This window comes from Plodia interpunctella, chromosome 6 (genome assembly GCF_027563975.2).
Source record: "Plodia interpunctella isolate USDA-ARS_2022_Savannah chromosome 6, ilPloInte3.2, whole genome shotgun sequence".
Taxonomy (NCBI): domain Eukaryota; kingdom Metazoa; phylum Arthropoda; class Insecta; order Lepidoptera; family Pyralidae; genus Plodia; species Plodia interpunctella.
Window position 1 is genome coordinate 4,972,031 of NC_071299.1, and position 21,229 is coordinate 4,993,259.

Genomic DNA, 21,229 nt, shown 5'->3' on the forward strand with positions numbered 1-21,229 from the left:
AAAAACTAACCAATGAATAAAACGAAGTTCTCATTATTTCCGTTGTTTTTTTTTTCATACTTCATTGAGCTTCAAACTATTTTTAAACTTACATAATTGAATAAACATCCGACCGGTCAAATATAATAATCAAATGGGTCCAGCCTTTCTTTATTATTTATCAACTATCGTCCCGGCTTCGCTCGGATAAAACCATAGTAAATTATGCACCTAAACATTCTATTAAATCTATTAATAAATATAAATAATAATAAAAAAAAAACTCATCAAAAAGTCGTGTGTAGTTTTAAAGATCTATCCACATCGTACATAGATACGTACTACTATCATACATAGAGACAGACAGACAACGAGAACAAATTAATTGTGTATCTTTTCCAACTTGGTTTTAGAATTGTGCAGACCATACTCACAGATATAATAATTTATGATCGGTGTCCAGTCTACTATGAAAGATATCAATGAGTTCTAATGGCTGAAAGTCCGGAAAACTGTTTTTACATTACGTTGACGAGCCTATCCCCGTTCACCTTCACTTGCTACGATAATGACAAAAACAACCCAGAAACGAAAACTTATTATGTACGACTTCATCAACAAGTAGTTATAATGATCATTTTTTTATGATTGGCCATTGGATAATACTATTTTCGCATTGGTGTGGTTGGCAAATATCGTAATGTAAATAGAAGAAATAATGTACTAGTCAACACATCGCCAAGTACTTACCACTTAATTAAAGTTATGATAGCGATCAATAAACATCCATACTCTAATAATAATCCATATATACCTGTATAATTATAATGATTTTTTTTTTACCTGGGACTAAAAATGTAAAGATTCCAAAATTAGTTTGGTCCCTGTACCTGTCGCAAAAATAAAGCTAGTATTACTTGCAATTACTTATCCGAAATTTATTTGTTTTTCTTCAGGTCATGTATCGAGGGGTGCACTGTAGTTAGCGGGTCTGGCATGAGGCGCCGCGGCGTCCGTCGACCATGATGCTGGTCTACCTCGCTGCCACCGACTAGCCTTCACGCCGGCACCACTCTTTTACAACACCGGTTAAGGTTAGTGCACTGCCCTTTTTAATTTCCATTCTATACCTTTTCTTTTCTTTTCTTTTAAAGTGGGTAAAAATATATATAGATGCTACTGCCACTTTAAGGGTGCGTTGCACCCGTCAACTTTGACATTAACGTTAACTGTGATAGCGTTCTTTGCGTTTTCTGCGCAGGTTTGCCAAGTGGCAGTGGCATCTATAAATATTTTTGTACAATCATAGAATAATAGTAGCGTCCCACTGCTAAGCAAAAGCGTTCCCTTCCTGAATATTTGATGAATAATAATAATATTTAGTTGTTGAACCATATGGGTTTGGTTGTAGGCGTAGGCGTAGCAAAAAAAATGGCGGAATTATATTTATGATTTCCTGTGAGGATATGCTGCAATCAAATATATTGTTTTGTGACAAATTTATTGAAAAATTATTTAAAAACTTTTAAAATATTTTAAATACTACTAATACTAATCGACAAAATAATATTAGTTATCATACGTTCGTATCCAAAATATAAGACATAAACCACAAATAAAGTAGATCTAGTATGAACTAAATGTGTAACAAGAATGTTGCGAAGACATCCATCACAACTAGGTTTTCCCGAGCGTGTCTTCTTTGGTTATGATTGTTATGAACAAAAAGCTGTGCCCTCATTTGGCGAGAGAAACTCTAATACTTCTGTGTCAAGGCCAGTGGACAAATTGATATTACATCTGGTGAGAGTTCGTAGTTGTCGACCGTTTGCGATTACAAACCTGCGGAAAGTCATGAATTTATTCAACGGTTACCAGTTATCGGGTATTCTCTTACGATTTGAAGGCTTTTAGATTCGTTACTTTATGACGCATACCATACTTACACAATGGAAAATCCAGTAGCGAAATAAATGTCGTCAACTCTTCAGCTATTGCTCAGTCGTCATTCGTCAGCACAGTAATATCAATCAATATATATATATATTGGCTTTGCTTTTGGCGAAGAATTATTAGTACGTTTTCATATTTCATCCTTATTCAATTTATTGATACCATATAAAAGAATACAAATTGACAACATATGAATACCACTAAATATATATATGTACATTATATTAATTGATATGCGGTAGTGCTGCGCTGGCGCCACCATTCTAAATATAACATTGGCGACCAATGACGTATGATAATAAAATAATTATATATTGACTAATTGACAGTTAGGTTTTAATTACGCTTGAAGACATAATTATAAATCAAAGAAGATAAGTACTCAAGTTTTTTGCCCATATTAACCCACTGCTCTCTGTCATATTTATATATAAATATAATATACAAATTGTTGTATATATAAATTGTTCCAGTAATTTATTTTCCCAAACGTTTATTTAAATGCAATTTTCTTTTTCCTTCAACGTAGGTCCTTCAACGTAGGAATCAGATTTTTTTCTACTTTTTTCCAGTAGTAGGACATAGCAGTGTCCTACTGCTGACATGTGACAAAGGAATGGCTACTATTAATAAATAAATTGACAGAGAAATGATTAAATGTTAATTAAAGTATTACTATTTAAACTTGAACTGCGTCGGTAATTTAATTTGTCATTGCAACATAAGTTTTGCAATTATGCTTGAACTTATAGAATTATATGAAGAAGACACCAAATGTTAATTCTAGCATATTGCAAGAAATTTGTGATTGCAATATGATCGATCTTCATCAATCATCAATCACGCGCATTGTGGCGGTCGCTAATGACACCCGAAGATATTCAAAACTATAGTTACGGTAACCGAAATCGGATTTATTTAGAGTTAGATAGAAGGGGCATAGAGATTGTTGCGCACGTTGGATTGCACGATCCTACTTTATAATATATTCATTTGTAGCTTATCAAAAGGCTAAGGGAGGCAACAGGTGACCCACGCTTGGGTAACTTTCTCGCACATCGAATTCCTACTGCAATTCAGCGCGGGAATGCTGCCTGTGTGATGGGAACCTTGCCTAGAGGGACTTCTTTAGATATTTTGAATTTATAAGTATTAAGTTAAATACATTTTAGTTTAAATTAATGTAATTTTGTGTTTTCATTGTTAATTCTATTTCGTAATTAAACTACTCTAATTTTTACTTATCAATTATTACGATATCTCATTGCACACCTTGCCTGTTGCCTGTCATTCGTGTTTAAATTCAACATGAAGAAGAATGACAGGCAAATTGACCCTACAGCATTCTTGACTATTAATGTCCTTATGAAATTCAAAATTAATTTTATCATCAGCGACGCCCTCACCTTGCTAAATAAGTTTGTAAACTGCAGATGCCATTTCTATACCTTTAAATTTCAATGGTTAAGACCTGCTAGGTACATATAATGCAGCATAGAGGACAACTTAATGATTTTTGATCAACGATTGGCCTTACTTGTGTAACTACCCCGATTCGCATTGAGCAAGAATCTTGGTAAATATACTGTTCTTCTATTGTGCTCAAAATGTATTGGAGTAATTTTACTGGACGTGAATTTTGAAGTAATGAATTGCTCGGGTATAAAAGGCAATCATGTACATGTTTGCTTTTAAATAATTTTATGTTCGCTTTACAATGGAACCTAAACAGTAGTGTGTAATTTCAAATATTATTCAAACCAGTTCTCTATGACATATTATAATCAAGTTTTTTTTTCATTAATCAAACTCAATAATAAATACTGTTTATTTTTGTTGATATACATGACATACCTACATGCTGACAAAACTGGTTTACAATACAATAAGTATAAACTCTGCATTGATTTTATTACACAGGAAACTAGACTAGCTGTCAAATTACTTCTTTTTGCACTAGTCACTCTAAAATGTTCATCATGTTTTTATCAAATCGTCAAGAGCGCGATGTACGCTGTATGTAGTGGTAATAGAGGCTAAATTGAGATGTACACACATAATATCAAGAGTATCCCCAATATGTACATCGATCACTTTGCAAGGTTTACTTACCTACTTACTTTAGCCCGAATAGCTTTCTCTGGGATTCGAAAGTGACTCATTTCATGAAATATAAATTTAACTGACAGCTTTCTGATAGTAGATCTGAAATACGGAAATATTTTTCAAAGTTTTTTTTTTAATTATAACTTTGAGTGCGTTTGACCTCTATCTAAGATGTTAGATCTACGAAATAAAATAACAGTGTTGCAGAGGTCTTACAATTACGGTTACAGTAACGTCAACGTAAGGCGTACGCCATTTCTAGACATATAACATAACGGCGCATTTCAAAGAAAGGTGGGTTGCACTGTTGACGTTAACTTAAATTTCCGCAAAAATACATAAAGTACGCCATTTTGTCTAAACGTCAGCGGCGCGCTAGTTAAAGTCAACGTCAAATTTCACGGTGCTTACCCTTAAAAATTACTGGCACATTTTCACGTCGAATTTTATATTATAGTAATTGCTCAAAAAGCTACAAACTAATTACAGGCACACTGATACACAGAAACGTGAAACATGTAGAGGTGGGGTAGTAACAAACATTGTCCATTTTGTAATTCTAAAGTGGATTACAGAATTAATCGCTCCATAGATTTAATGTATTTCTTATCTAATTACAGAGTTTACTTTACTAGAATTTTAAATTAAGTTTATGTTGCCTACGATTCTTACTGCACAAGTGTGTTGGTATGAATAATTATGATAATATTTATGCAATACTTTGTGTATAATTTCATGCATGGTACTCTCCTAATTCAAATATTTAAATTAATATGAGCATTTAAATGAAACTAAAATGTTTTCACTAAACGACCACAACAATTGGTTCCTATATGAGAATATCAGTGGTTTAATTTTTCTCTCATTATTTACAAACTAGCTAAAATTAAATAATTTCGATAAAATTCAATTGGGTCAGAGAATTTCCATAGCCTTACAGTGTGGACATTTTTATTAAGTCCTATGTTGCGTTTATTTCAAATGTTCAATATTGATAAAGCATGTGACAAATATAAGTTTTTGCAGTCCGATTAATCGACCCGACAGGAAAAAATAGTTCATGTCGTTCGATCTGTTGGACACAGGAAGCTGGACCACGTGGCCGGGACGGTCTTTTTATTGACGACGCATGTTGCGGATTCATTTCTGTAAATTAATAGAATAGGTGTTGAGAAGCGGTGGTGGTGTGATGGTTAAGACGCCCGCCTGTGGATCGAAAGGTCCCAGGCTCGAATCCTACTCGTGCCACATGAGTTTGTATACAAATCTGACTCATTTTCATCGACCACCACTTGCTTCCGGTGAAGGAAAACCTGCACACTGATTGATTATTAGTTTATTATTTACTTGTGTGTAAAATGGAGAAGGCAATGGCAAACCACTCCATTAATAATGCCAAGAAAGTTGTTGTGTGTGTTTCATTGCACGTAATGAGCACGATCCTCAGCCATGAGGAATACGACTATGAAGAAGTTGCACAGTTTTTAAATATTCACAATCTAAGTATTTTTTCCTTTCTCTTAATGCCAATAAATTATAATCTTTTCACCAAATATCAATGTAAAGAAAATTAAGTACGCAATTTGTTAACAAACTTTTGTTTTTCCCTATAAACAGGTGTGAGGTGTGACTGACAGGTAGAGTAGTGGGCGCCGCGCCAGAGCTCGTACATGCCCTTGATGCCTTGTACCGCTACCGTTGTACCATTGTCCTCACTCTACTTGTGGAAAAGTTGTTTGTTCTATATACCTATTTAGAAAAAAAATGTTGCAAAGTAGGCAAACGAGCCTAATTTTTTGCCTGACTTCCGCTCTCTGTTATTATTCATTGCTTTAATGCAAAACATCCTGCAAGCATTATTTTGCAGCAAAACATCTTTGATTATATTGTTAACTTACCTGATAGCAAAACTGCAGGTAAAACCTATGATAAATATCGTTAAGATTAATTAATATAGATAATAAAGTCATGTATAAACATTTTCTTATTTACTGTATTTATTACCTGGAATATAATTATATTATATATTGAAGCTCATCTTTAGAAATTGAATAAATATTATGATCTTGTACAAGTTAATAGCGCCATGCTCAGGATACTGACATTTAAATGTGATTACAAGTAACTAGTTGTTCGCCGCGAACTTAGACCTCGCGAACACTATACATTTTTACAAAATTGTGAATATTTCAAAAACGGCATAACCGATTTTATTGCCCCATGAACTTAAAAATTCTATTGGCAGATTCTACATACCTTTTAAATTTCATCAATATCGGACCTACGGTTCGAAAGTTATCGCGTTACAAACATACCTACATAATAATGCTAAAACGGTAAGAGAGTGAATAGGAATAAAAATAATTTTGTTTGACGATGAACAGAGAAGAGTTTGCGAAGCTCCAACCTCCAGTAACAGAGAGATACTAGAAGAAAAAGGAAAAATAGTACTTAAGTAACAATAGTCTCCCATATTTATGATTATGACTGTTTGAAATGTTTGCTTTATTGTAACCATATAAATGCAATTTGTCAATTTCTTAACTTAGTTATTAAAATGTATTAAGTTTTGAGGTCCTAAAGCTGTGCGATCCCAAACGACCGGAGTGTTCACAAATGTCAAGGGCGAAACGGCGCCATTAACCGAGATCGCTACGAGAAATTATTACAACAATCGACGACACCATGTTTATAGAGAGAATAGAAATGTAACTGACTTAGGAAACGTATTTTTTTTTTTTTTTAATTTTTTCAACTCCTTGCTTTTTTTTTATCTGATGAAAGTTAAAGTGTAGAAATAATAGTAACTATTTGGGTCTCAGAGCCAAGCTTGTTGTCATGTAATTTTTTCTTTAGCATCATTCGTAAAGTGAATGTCAGTACCAGCCTTGTGGCTGAGCTAAGCAAAACAGCGATGGGAGTCTAAATCAATTTTATTTTATCTACGTGTATAAAGTCTATTGGCACTGGAAGTGTTATATAATATGTGCTATTGGTTTACTGTTCAATTATGATACATTTTAGTAGCTTCAGATTTTGCAGCTCACAACTTTGTCAATCCCGTAAGGTATAAACATACGTAATACTATGTCGTGTTCCAACAAATATCAACTATATTTTGTGTGTTTAAAACGTACATCGTACGTTTTAAATACAATGTTAACATTTTGAACAAAGTAAGTTAAGTATGCCTTTAATCTGCTACTGTAATAAATACTATAGTAGTGTATTTCTGTATTTTATATATTTTACTACAAGACCGTGTGATATGAGACTATTTTAACATTTGTTTGACATTTATATTGGGCAAGCGTTATTTCCATTTAGTTGCAATTTTCACTTAATAAACTCTCAAGCAATGACGATAACATAAATTATTTTAACAATGTAATTTATTTCTAATCATTAATATCCATCTCGAATTGAAAACATATTATGAGGTATTTCTTGCTTTTTAATAAATTACTATTTAAGTTACTTAAAATAACTTTTAATGGTATAATGTAATCAATGAAATAATAAAGTATCGTCAACTTTCTCAAACATACCAGTCTGGAATACTTTCCCTGTTCAAAGGGCAAATATCAAAGCCGGTCGCTTAAAGAAAGAAATAGAGAAAAGCTTTATTTGGCAAAAATGCATTCTATGCTTGAATTAAAATATAATTTTGTGAACCAAAAGTATGTACAAATTATAACAACAAACTTTATATACAAAGTGTTTATTTAATTCTACGTTTCATAAATAAGTGTTAAGTGTTAAATATCATATATCGGTTTAACAAATTAGTCCAGTAACCAAGCCTTAGACGGTTCAAATATCAGGGCCAGTGTCAATACGCGTATCGAGTTTTCGACAGGCCCCTTCAAATGTTAGTCCAAGATCTCACTGCATAATTTATATTTCATTCTTATATTCCGAAGAATTATAATGGTAATAGCATAGTATGTATGGCACCGAAAATTTACAACAAAATGCCAAATCAATATAAAAGCTTAAATTTAAATCTATTTAAAAAGCACCTCAAGTCTTTATTAACTGATAAATGTTATTATACTTTAAATGATTTATTTAATGATAGACTCGGATAGAATTTAGTGCTAGTATACATTATAATTCTTTTTTTTTTGTTTTGGATTTGTAGTGGATAGCATGCTCCTCTTTATTTATTTATATTTGCATACCTACATTCGGTAAAACATGTAGGTTTAATTCATTTTGACATCAATTTGTATATTTGTACTCATGTTTTTGGCAAATAAATATTTTCTTTCTTTCTGTCTACCAAATAGGTAAGCAATTAACAATACAAAATGTATTTTGATATAAATCCAAATTATTTCTGAAAATAAAATAAAAAAGTATGTTTTTCATTGGATAAGTTATTAGAGTTGACATTTTACTTAGCACTTCAGATGGTCAAATATCCTTGATGCCCAACATTTACTTAAACTATAGTTAAGTTTATCGCCATCAAAACACAAACAGGGAAGAAATGTTTGATTCGCCATTTATTCTAATATTTCTAGCAATAAAAATTCATATATATAATAAATATATAAATAATAAATTCAACTTTCAAATCAATTCGTTTTGATGATTTTATTGACGAAGATATGCCGACATGAATTTGATATTCTCAAAACACAATAATTTTAACAGACACTGTTCAATGTTCATGAACTTGGAAACCGTGAAATGTGATCTTATACTATTATTCCCACAACGTACGTGAGGTAATAAGAATCCGCTAACACGATACAAATACAATTTTATAACACTACAATAAATTGACCACATAGTTTGAATGTTGTAACAATTACACCTGTTACATATAAACCTATTATTGAAAGTTATCAATGAATATGGCCTACTTATGACATTGATAATGAATAAAATTTAGGACTTAAATAAATGCAATTAATTTATCAAATAAGTTTAGAATAAATACGTTAAGTAAATATTTTACTTGTATAATCAATAATAAAAGCATGTCAAATTGGATCCTACAATTTTTTAATAATCTTTGTAACGTAATAATATTACATAGTCCATGGATATGAAGGAAATTGGTTATTAGCTTGAGTATGGCACCAATTAAATGTTGCGGAATTGGTCACCTTTATGGTTCATGGAATTTGTGCTCATGTATCTGTAATAGATTCTTCGGTCCATTAAATATTTCGAATAAGTGCATTTATACCAAAATAATTGGCCAATCTATTTATGAGACATAATTTTATGTCCATTTATGTTATAAAGTACCTAAGTAAAGTTGCTAGAACTGATTTTTAAGTCTAGATCGTCACAAGTTCATACAAATATAATTTATATATCCTAATTAGTACCCTGCAATTGTATCACTTTTTCTAGAAACAACGAAATCAACAAATTAAATATCAATTTTGATATAGGTGTACACAGTTTTTGATACAGTTTTACGTAATTGACACGTTTCATGTAAACGAGCAAGCAGTGCCAGCGGCCGCAGTTTGTTGCGCTTGCGCAACACACCGCTATGTCCCGCGACGCTTCGCGTGGCGTTGTATCGCGCATTGTGTTAGGGTTGCCACAATTTATCAACACCTTAAAAATAAAATATAATAAATTAAATAAAGTAAATTAATATACACAGCACACTCTCAAATCTCATTGGAAATGCGGTTGTAGCCTAGGCAGCTGATGCCTAGGCTGTGGGTCCCTTAGTCGCCTCGTACGTCATCCACGGGAGAATATGGAGTGGTCCTATTCTAGGGCGGATCGACACAGTACACAAGACTACTGTATAATATTTGTACTTAGGCACCATTATCACTTTGAGGAAAGATCATGACCATTAATGTAACGAAAGTATGTAAGATGATGTTGCTGCGTTTGCAAATCGAAAAACGTCGTCTCTTTTAACAGTAAACCTTTTTCAAGACGAGTGCGAATCGGCCCGAGAAAAAGTTACTAATAGAATAAATGTATAGTCATCCGTGTATTTTCATTAACAACATAAAAAAGACCGTCCATAATATTATCTTATTACATATACATGCCACCCCTGAAAACCCTCTACGACTTTGGGTGGAGGTCACATACTTGTTATTCATTACAGTAAATTCACTCAAATCATCCGTTTAATTGCCTGGTTTAATCGAACGAATTAAAAAAGTCATCGCTGTATTAATAGCAAATTGCCACAACCTGTCCTGTGAGAACGTTATGTTTTGTTTGAGTGACATTGGCTAAATCTCGGCAATTATTTTATTAAAAATGTATAATTACATTTAATAAGAATAATGTACATATGTAATAATATTATCGTGTGCTAGAAAAAATATAGTTATAGTGGTCTGTTTTCAATTCCATTAAAGTGTGCAAAATAATACCTAATGCATTATAACAGTAAAAGGAAGTATCTATTTTGTTTATGTCTAGCACTCAAAAGCAAAGCACACATAATTATAATATTTAAAAAATATATATTTGTATCTAAGAATTATTTTTAAGATGTTCATAATAATTTTATGGTATGGTACAATGAAAAGGCTCTCAATTTCAAATTAGTAATAAAACTATTTATGTATTCGAAAATCTTCACATTAATGTTAATGCAACGCTTTATCTATAATGTGAAAAGATTTCTACGTCTTTGCAAAATACAAGTTAAAATGATTGGTAGGAACGTCTCGGAGTAATCTCCAATCTCCGTATGGTTATTAGGAAAACTTACCTTGAAGATTAGAATATACCATGGAAAACATTTATTAACGCCCTTGGTTAGCAGTAACAATGATTCGATGCACGCACGTACACACCACCCACTTATCGCTAATTTTGCATCAAATGTATGACTCATTGGAATGCATTCATTATAATCACAAGCATAAGAATTCTCAGAGTCATCTTCGTTTCGAGAAGGCGTATTTTTAAGATGATTAAATACATTATTAATATGAGAAAATTCATATTTTTGTTCCGTTAATATTTTTATTATGTCGTTAACAACAAATGAAAATATTTTTCGATGAACCAAAACCTTGTTTCTTCTACAATATTTTTACATCCACGTTTAAGATAAATATGCATTATATTATGTAAGAGAATATGTTTGTTGAGTTACCTTATGTCATCGTTGATGAAAAGCAGATCAACAACATAGTTTTGAGTGAGGTTTGCTTTCTCCATTGTTAATAACTAGTGCGGGAGCTGTCAGTCAGTCAGCGGCGAGGAAGGTACGCCCAACATATCGGATGTATGTTCTTAGCTATTATATTATCAACATATTTACTTGTTACGACACTTAACTGTTAGTTTGCAAAGCAGGGTTTGATTTATACTTAATACTTGTATTCTGTTCTTTTTAGACATTGAATCACATTAGAAACAGCCATTTTTAATATAATATTTTTAACTGATTGAACTGAATTGACACTTTATTTATATTGGTACTTAGTGTATCATTGAGAATTTTTTTATTATTTTATAAAGAAAATTTTCTTTTGACAAAATGTTAACTTGCCTATTATCTGATAGCTTGTACTTGTTGTATCAATATATGGGAATGCGTAATAAACTTTCTTCATTAACTGTCTTATATACAGTGTATGCAAAGATCTATATATTGGAGTATGCATTTATTATATTCGAATATGTTGTGGCAAGCCACATATCACTCGACGTGCATCAGAATCGTTTATCTTCTAGATCCCGGAAGACAGCGATCGCTGTTCATACAAAGCATGCATTCGTGAGGTTCCCCACTAATCCAAACTACAGTAATTTACCTTTTATCTATAATAGCTTGTATATTTGTTTACTAAAATAATTACTTATAAATAATAATTTTACCTAAAATCTCACTTCCTTATAATTTTTAAGATATGAACTTCATAAAACAAACCTGTTGTAAAAATTTAGTTCGTGTAATCATATTTCTATTCAGCAGATTTATTGCCGCCGTCTCCTTTTATTTTATTTTTTCTACTAATTGATTGGAACTAACTCTTCTTTTTTGTAGAAATCACTGGTTGTACCAACATTATCAAGCATCCGAGTAATTAAGCCATTTCCGTTCCAAGTTCCAACTCCGTCTAATCCAAGGCCTTCGAGCGTTAAAATTTTACTTTCAATCCAAATTGGGCCTTGGATTGATAATTATCAGGATTCAACATTTCTTTATAAGGTGTTCTTTATACACTTGTTATGCCTACATATAGCTTCAGAGATTCACTAGTTTCACTACTTTCACACGAATGAATATACGAAAATAATTCTCAATTTTTTATCGTATGAAAATGCAAATTTGTCCAATTTTAACTGTTTCCCTCAACACGTAATATATCGTGCTTATGTAGTTCGGCGTATCGGTGAATTCTCAATCACATTATACGTACAAATTGTGGTAATTACGTATTACGTAGTAATCTATTACTCAATTAAAATGTTCACGTGGAAATACATTACGGAACTGTGCAAGTAAATAAAAAGATTAGCGTCCATGCGGCCACGAAACAAAAGGTCATGAGAATATACGCACGAGACTGGATAGTGGATATCATGATGCAGTTAGACAAAATTAATGTTAATTACGACGTATAGCCAAAGTTATAGCTTTTGCGTCAGTATATAATGTGACATAGAAAACAATCGTGTGTTACATAAGATTATTTCTGCTGCATCTGTTGGCAATGTTGCAACCTGAAACAATTTCTATGATCTGACTTCATAACGCGTCATGGCGAATTAAAATAAAATGATGGTGAACTGGTATTCTGATAGTTGGTCAATTATTCTAATGTTGGTGTTTGAAAGTCGACCAGTCACAACTATTACGATTACTCCAGTTTTCCTAAATAATATGTTTAGAAATATTGTCTTCCATAATAGGAACTGCAAATTTTAACAAGAATATTTTGACTTAATCAAAAGTACCTAACATATTTATAAATTGCATAATTAATTTCTGACTAAAATTAAAATTATTAATTTCATAAATTCACAATAAATTAATAGCCGGAACAAATGCGGTCGATTTCGAAACAAAGTTGTTTATGTGATATCTACTAATTTTGTTTTGATAAAATACCACCATAATAAGGACGTTGAGCTATTGCCACAATATAAAGTAACAGTAATACATTATTCGCATTTCTCTACAATAATGTAATCGTTAGAAATTATTATCATTTTAAAATCCAGCAATATAAGTAGCTGCCTGTGACATAAGTACTGTATCTCTCTTGTAATATCATATTTTAATAAATAATTCAATACTCAGAAGTTTTCAATTGTATTGTATAATAAAGTACTTGCCTCATAAAAGAATATACTAAAACTATAGAAGTTAAATTTGTCAATTTTTATTGATCATCATATTTTATTTCTTCAATCACAATTAGATACTTACGCAAATGTAACTCTTGTTTTAATATATTATCGTGGTTTGTAGGACAAAATATTGAATGTTATTAAAATAGTAATAACTAATAGTTAATTTAAATAAATAGAATATGGGTGAACTAGGTTAAATAAAGACCTGAAAATATATTAAGATTTATATATATACAAGATAAATTTATTATTTTGGTAGTAGTTCCCATGGAGCGGAGACATCACTTTTGCTATTAAGTATCCCTTTAACCTGGCGTTGTAGCTGATCGCCAAATACGACAACGTAGAAAGACGCGGCGCGATACCACAATACCAGACATAGATTGAAATTGCGTAAATCGTGTGGCCTGTGATGTCGCTTTCTTTCGCATAGCGTCGCTCAGCATTCCGCCGCTTAGTGAGGACGCCAGTTGAGGTTAAATGTCGTGGCAGTAACGCGGTCTTCTGCTCAATATTATATAACGTCGGCAAACGCATGGGAACTTTTCTGTCGAAACTGCTACCAGAATGTAAATGCCAAACGCGGGGCTAAACACGTAGCTAGTAGGCATGTTGACTTTAAGCAATGTATACAAAATTCATTGCAATGTTTTCCTAATAAATGAGCCATTGAAAATTAAGATCCTTTGCCAATTGTAACATTTATGTATGCCACTCTCGTAACGCATTTTTTTGCAACAACATAAACAGACATACAGATTGCCTGAAAAGACCGTTAGTAAATATCAAGTAGGTAAAACACGTTCTTTGACTACAATCAACCACATATCACGTACAAGTTACCTTGCATATAAATCTATCCAACGATTTGGTTTGGTATTGGGTAGGTCTATGGGCCGTTGACTGAATCGTGACACCTGAAGTCTAAAGAGTAAACCTTGTTAGCTAACTTTTCGACTCCGGTGGAAATTTTGGGATAAAATGTTCCAGGTTATTTTCTACCCGTTCACCAAATTTAACCTTTGTTAAATCCATCCAATAAATTTTGCATCCAAACTATAGGAAAATTTGAAAGAAAGTAAACATATAAACAACTTATATTTCCATACAACATCGCATTGTCCCATTTACAATAATATAAGACATACATAATATATGTCTCACATGAATTGTACACATATAAGTACGATATATAATTAAGAACATTTTTGGAAATGTTTATTTTTCTTAAAATTTTTCATATATTTGAACATAACTAGTATATCATGTCATATTGCCTCATCTAAGATTACTGAAGAACATTTTTATAACTCAAGTAGTCATTATCCACTTAAGAAAACGTTCGTCATTGTAATAGGTGGTACAAACAAAAAGTTCTATGAGCGGCGACGGAAGAGTCTCGGAATGCGACAGAGGCGGGCGTCGCCGGATGCCACGTCCGAGAGATGAGCGAAATCTGACGCGAGGTCCAAACTCACGAGACGAGCGTGTGAAAACTATGAAAAAATATTTAGTGCCGTTGTGCACTTTTTGTGACGAGTCAAAAATAATAAACTCGCGTGAGGATACATGACCTGATCGAAAATTCGTAAAACGTTAATATAGCGGAATAAACCTTCATTTAATTCGGTTCTTTGGAGAGTCTCTTAATTGTCCTTACATTACCATAATTTGAAGGGACATTTTCTATGTAGATTTCATATTCTATAACATAGCGGAATAAACCTTCATTGAATTCGGTTCTTTGGAGAGTCTCTTGATTGTCCTTACATTACCATAATTTGAAGGGACATTTTCTATGTAGATTTCATATTCTATAACATAGCGGAATAAACCTTCAATGAATTCGGTTCTTTGGAGAGTCTCTTAATTGTCCTTACATTACCATAATTTGAAGGGACATTTTCTATGTAGATTTCATATCCTATAACATATAGCGGAATAAACCTTCATTGAATTCGGTTCTTTGGAGAGTCTCTTAATTGTCCTTACTTTACCATAATTTGAAGGGATATTTTCTATGTAGATTTCATATCCTATACCAATCCCAACTTCCCAACTAATATTATAAATGCAAGCTTTGGATCCTACGATTCAGAGATATCGCTGCATCTTATAACTTGCTTAACAATGATTCCTCAACAACAACGCTTGCCCACGCCCCATTACTACGACAATCTGGTTGTGCACGCGTCATTCCGTCTTCCAACCTTCGTCCTGCATGCCACAGCCGACTCATCAGTCAGGATACATACTATTAGCAGACCATGTGGTTAATGGCCTCTGCTCTGCTTACTTATCATGTGATAAAATTGGAAACTGATTGACTGATTGATCTGTAAATTTCAATAAGCAAAATAAGTGAGTCCTTACTTGATAGATTGATTGCAGTCCTAGTTTTCTGTGTACGTAGTGTTCGAATATAGAAAACAATAAATGCAATATATCAATTTCCAGTATTTATATAATACTGGTGGGCTGTCCCGGCTTCGCTCGGGTAAAAACATAATAAATTATACACGCAAACCTTCCTTAGGAATGAAATTGTCTATTGGTGAAAACAGCATGTCCGGACAATAGTTTTTGAGTTAATCGCGAACTGGCAGAGGACCTAATTTTATAATATGTAAGGATTTTACCTGACCTCTATGAAACTCAGTCTTTTGTAACTAAACCAAACAACAATTTCGGAACAGCTTTAAATTTTTGAAATGATCATATAAACAAAGTACATGCTTAATACAATGATGGAAATAGTAAATATCTAGAAGCCAAATGTGAATCATATCAATCTAGTTTGGGACCGCATCCGAAATGACACATGCTCAATTCATATTGTAACAAGAAGCATGATTATAGTATTATCTGCTGCTATATTAGGATACAGAGAATCACATTGCTGCCTAGTCCACATCTGACCCACAAAGTTCCACCACGGAGAATTACAAAATATATCAAGTAAACCCAACGTAGCAGGTACGTTCCTTTGCAAGTGCACTGATATAATTACTAAGATTTCAGTCTCAAGTCTAAACAGTTGCGAAATCGCGAGACGTGATTTTAAGAACTGCATCCATAAAGGTAACAATTGTACTGTGTGGGCGAAAAGACGCGTTAGTGATAAGCATAATCGAGTCGTGAATCAGACTGGGATTAAATCCACAACCAGTAGTTAAATGATCCTAATATGGCCAAGATAATATTCGCCACGTGTGTCGACATAGGTCACAATTATTAACTTAATTGTTTAGTGAGTAGGAGCCATTGTTCATGTTTTTGTTACGTGAATCGCATATGCTATCTAGACCTAGCATGTTCCTTATTTATTAACTGTGTCGCAACATTACGAGACTCCAATAGCAACATAGATATAGGACCTCTAAAGATAATTGACATTATGTTACTTAACTGTTGGAGCTATACATTCAGAACAGTTATCAATATATATCGATAGCAAACAATAATTTTATAACACATTCCAATTTCCCCATCACGATTTTGATAATAGGAATATAATCAGATTTGTATCATAACATTACAATATTGATTATCATAGGGAAGGGATCTGGTTCTGAAATTGGGCTGATTTCGTGTCTCGCACCGATATTGTCTGTCCGTCTGTCACTCGAACCCGCTGCAGACCACGACACAAAGTACTCCGATGACCAATGCCTGACCTTTTATTCCGAGGTGAATACGTCTCACAGAGTTATATAATTTATGCAATACACATAATGAGCAATCACCATGTCGATGTAGGTTTCAATTTCTATTATTGCTGCAGTTTATTTTATTTTGACTCTTTATCTGTTCTGTTTACTTGTTTATCTGTCGTGTTATATTATCAGTTAGTCATAACAGTTACATTATTGTTATCATGATCACATCGTACGCGATCCCAAACTTGTACTAAACATTTTCCATTCTAAGTTAATCTAGAATATCTTTGTCGGTAACATTATTAATTTAAAAAAATTTAGCGTAATATTTTAGAAATGGAGCGGAACGGTATTTAGCAACTACTTTAAATCAACTTCAACCTATAAAGCAATGTTTGTTGCCATTTTAGCATTCAAAACCTTAATAACATACCTACTTGTCTGTTTATTTTTAGAAGGAAATTAACAACTGTATCTTTCTTTCTCTATCATTAACGTGGCCAATTTATGTTTTTCTAAAGAAAACGCTTAATACGCAACTAGGACAGCTTTTGTATGACCAATTTCATCAGAATCAACACCCCAATTCAAGATCAAAGCTATATTTCTAAATATCATTTCATTCAATCAATAAGAACCTGTTGGTAAATTGTTGGCTTGAAAATTAAACTAACTAAAAATTAAATTAAATATCAATCAGTCAACTCATCATCATCAATTCAAAACTGTTCAAAGTGCGACGCTTCCATTCGTGTCATGTTGACCGTATTTGGCACATGCGTCCATAGATCTTATTATACTGGATATCTCATTCGAAATTTAAAAAAAAACTGATTTCGACCGATCTTTTTGTACGTTCAATAATTTAATTAAAATTGTAATTTCAATAAATAGATATTTAAGCAGTATTTAGACAAATATGTGAAGATGTCAAATTATTTAAGCTGAAAGTAAATTATTTTACAATAAAATGAGTACATATATTATGCTAGTTTTAAAATGAGTACATATATTCCCTCGATAGTCGAATAGACGCACCTGACATTGTTTTAGAAAATAAGTTATATACAATACTTATAGGAATAATATTTTACAATTTTACAACGTGTAGAATATTACTGCAATTCGAAGGCTGTGACTGTATTACTTGTCTGATAGTGAATTCACATTTTTTTTAAATGTATCATTCACATTACACTAAATTTTGCAATGAGTTCACATTAATTATTAAATTTTTCCCATCCCATCATTAAAATATGTCTAGTCTAGGCTTAACTGGTCGTCGGCAGTCGTGGACGATCGCGGACGTCTCGCTGGCACACTTGATGACATAACGGACTGCCTGCGTGTGCGCGGCCCGTTACTCCAAGAGTATTGAAATGTCTTTACAACCATTGTTCTACATGTAGTTTAATGAAAAACTTCACTTTATTAAATGTTTCACTCAAGACAATTCGATTTGAATAGACTGAAAGAAATTTGTGATAAATTGTATTTATGTTACGCGAGTCAACATTTTTAAATGACGTACTTAAATATGTTTTTTTGTTACTTCATAGGTCTTCTTCATTGTTAATTCAGCTTAAACATACATTAAATACTAGCTCTTACACGCAGCTCCAGCCACAATGTTTGAAGTTTATTTATACCAAATATCATCAAAATTGGCCCAGCATTTATAACATCAGTATGGAAATATGGATAATCAAAATTCAAATAACATATTTACGATATAGTAGAATAAGAATCACAATCGATACAGCATATGAATCATAACATAATACAACAAATAAACCTAACAAGTTACATAAAATTTATTACTTCACTTGTAAATAAATCTTTATTTAACTACAAGTAAAGCTAATTTGCTTGAAAAGAGGTTTCCAAGATTGCAGTAAATATGACATAGCGATGGTACTTTACAATAAGACGAACATTTTGAATGAAGCACGGCTTAATATACATGAACTATTACTGTTATACATCAATGCGAATAAAGATTATGCTTATCGCTACGTTTATCACAACATCAAATACACGTGTAGGTAGGTTATTTATAAGAGTTGTATAATGGCTATTTAAAGGTGTATATGTCAATAAATATTACGTAACCAACAAATATCAGTGAATCTCACGGTATGGTGTTGTCCTCGCTCTTATAAATTCTTATTAATTATGCATTAATATTTATACCATATCTCTTGCCTAGTTAATTCATTTATAACTTATAACCATCGATAAAAACTATTTGATGATATCCGATTGACATTGTATATATTTTTCTTATACTATGCACTCAAATATCTTAATAATAATATAAGTCATATGACAGTAGGATGAACTTATACATTCGGAATAAATGTAAAAATTAAGATGTATGGAGTCTATTTAAATAATCAGACACGACAATTAAATATCACTTTAGTTTGTCAATTTTATTAATTACGAGATTTACTATTCTTTCGGTCTCATTAACGTATAATAGAAATGCTTTTTGACAATACTATTTATTTGCTGTCATACAAGCTCCACATAAAATTTTGTTTTCGGAAATTGGACTATTTGGAGAACAGACAATTATTATACTGTGCCATGTTAATACGTTTTTTACAGAAAGATATTTTCTTTTTGTCGATCAATTTCGAATTACTTAGTAATAATACCTCTAGATACGTACTTTAAATTTTGTCATAATTTCATAACTCGCGAATCCAGCCGGTATTTATTTGAAGTAGTAATTACATTGAAGTAATGAACTACAATACGCATAATGAAGATATATTACCGGTAACATCGTGTAACCAGCCTGTAATTACAGCTGCTTTCGATAAAGAAAGAGAAACTGCTAACAATGAAAACATGTTAGGTTTTGTTATTAAACAGAAAAGTAATTAGCGATCTTGTATATTTCAACAACTCGGATGATTGCGTCTGCAATTTGTTCTCACATTTTCTTAAAGGAAAATATAGTATATACGTAGTTATATTTTAAATGGTTTTTGTTTATGATATGTACGATAAATAAGATTCAAATAGCGCAAAGAACTATGAAAAGGTCCATGATGTTTTCCTCACTTAGATAGCGGGCCTCCGATGCTCAACGGCTGAGGAAGAAATCGGGAAAACGCTTAGATGTGAAAGATAGAGTGTGTTTTCCTCACTTGAATATAACTAAGGCAGGTGATATCTGCTATTACTAAATATTCAGATCAGATCGCTTAGAGTCTGTCAATGAGCAGGCTACATAAGTCATAGGCAAGCGCAGCTGTAAAACACCACGGACCATGGATAAGTCGCAGAAGCCGCTACAGAACAGTAATTGAAGAGTCAACATTTCCAAGACTGCGGCTCCATTGTGAAGAAGAACAAATCGTCGTGAACATTGACATTATTTATAGGTTTTTTTCTGATAGTAGCTGAAGATCTGGGTGTAAAAGAAGACAAGTTCAATATATCTGATACTTGTCAACCTCATTCTCACCATGTATATGTTTCGTGTATCATAGGCATTTTGTATTGCGTGTGCGCATTGCCGGTTGTCTCGCTTGTTTTGCTCCAGATTCGCGTCGGTCCACTGACCGTCGGTCTTACGTCGAGGAAACCACGCCCTAGGACTATCTGACACAACCACTCATTGCAACAGCTTTCACGATATCGGATAACGTTCACTATTATGTGTTGTTGTGATCAATAAAATTGGTCAGTAATAACAGTATTTTTATGATACAGATTGATGATAAGACTTATTGAAATGGCGCTTTGTTAGATATTGAGATAGAGTTGTATTAAAAGAAGATTTGTTTGATTTATATATAAAATAATAATAAATTATCGAAAAAGAGCCACATTTGTTTGTAATATAATTATCCTAACATTTAATTCCCTCATTTCCGCAGTTATATATAATGAGAATACGGAAACACGTCTTTTATGGCTTTAAACTAAAATAAAAACAATGCTAGCGATGTAACGATAGTCTTCAAAGATTGTAACGCTATATCTATCTATAATTGTATGTACTCATCTATTGAGATGAGTACGTATCGTGTTACACTTAAATAGAAGTTACATCACATTACTAATGGCCTCCTTAATGGTTTGGCATAAAAAGGCATCAATAAAACTGAGATACTTTCTCTGATAGATGCTATAGTTATGCATTAAAACAATTAATATGATTAGAGAGGCCAATCGCATTTAGTTTAACTAATGAA

At 32.5% G+C, this 21,229-nt stretch overlaps 1 protein-coding gene across 2 annotated transcripts in view; it reads left to right on the forward strand.

Moving 5' to 3' along the window:
• The window catches only part of LOC128670737 (mucin-2-like), a 40,582-nt gene that overhangs the window by 13,434 nt on the left and 5,919 nt on the right, over positions 1-21,229 (forward strand). For both annotated transcript variants that reach the window (XM_053746682.2, XM_053746683.1), the window contains exon 2: positions 936-1,073. The gene's annotated coding sequence lies outside the window, so the exon portion shown is untranslated. The remainder of the gene's footprint in view (positions 1-935; positions 1,074-21,229) is intronic.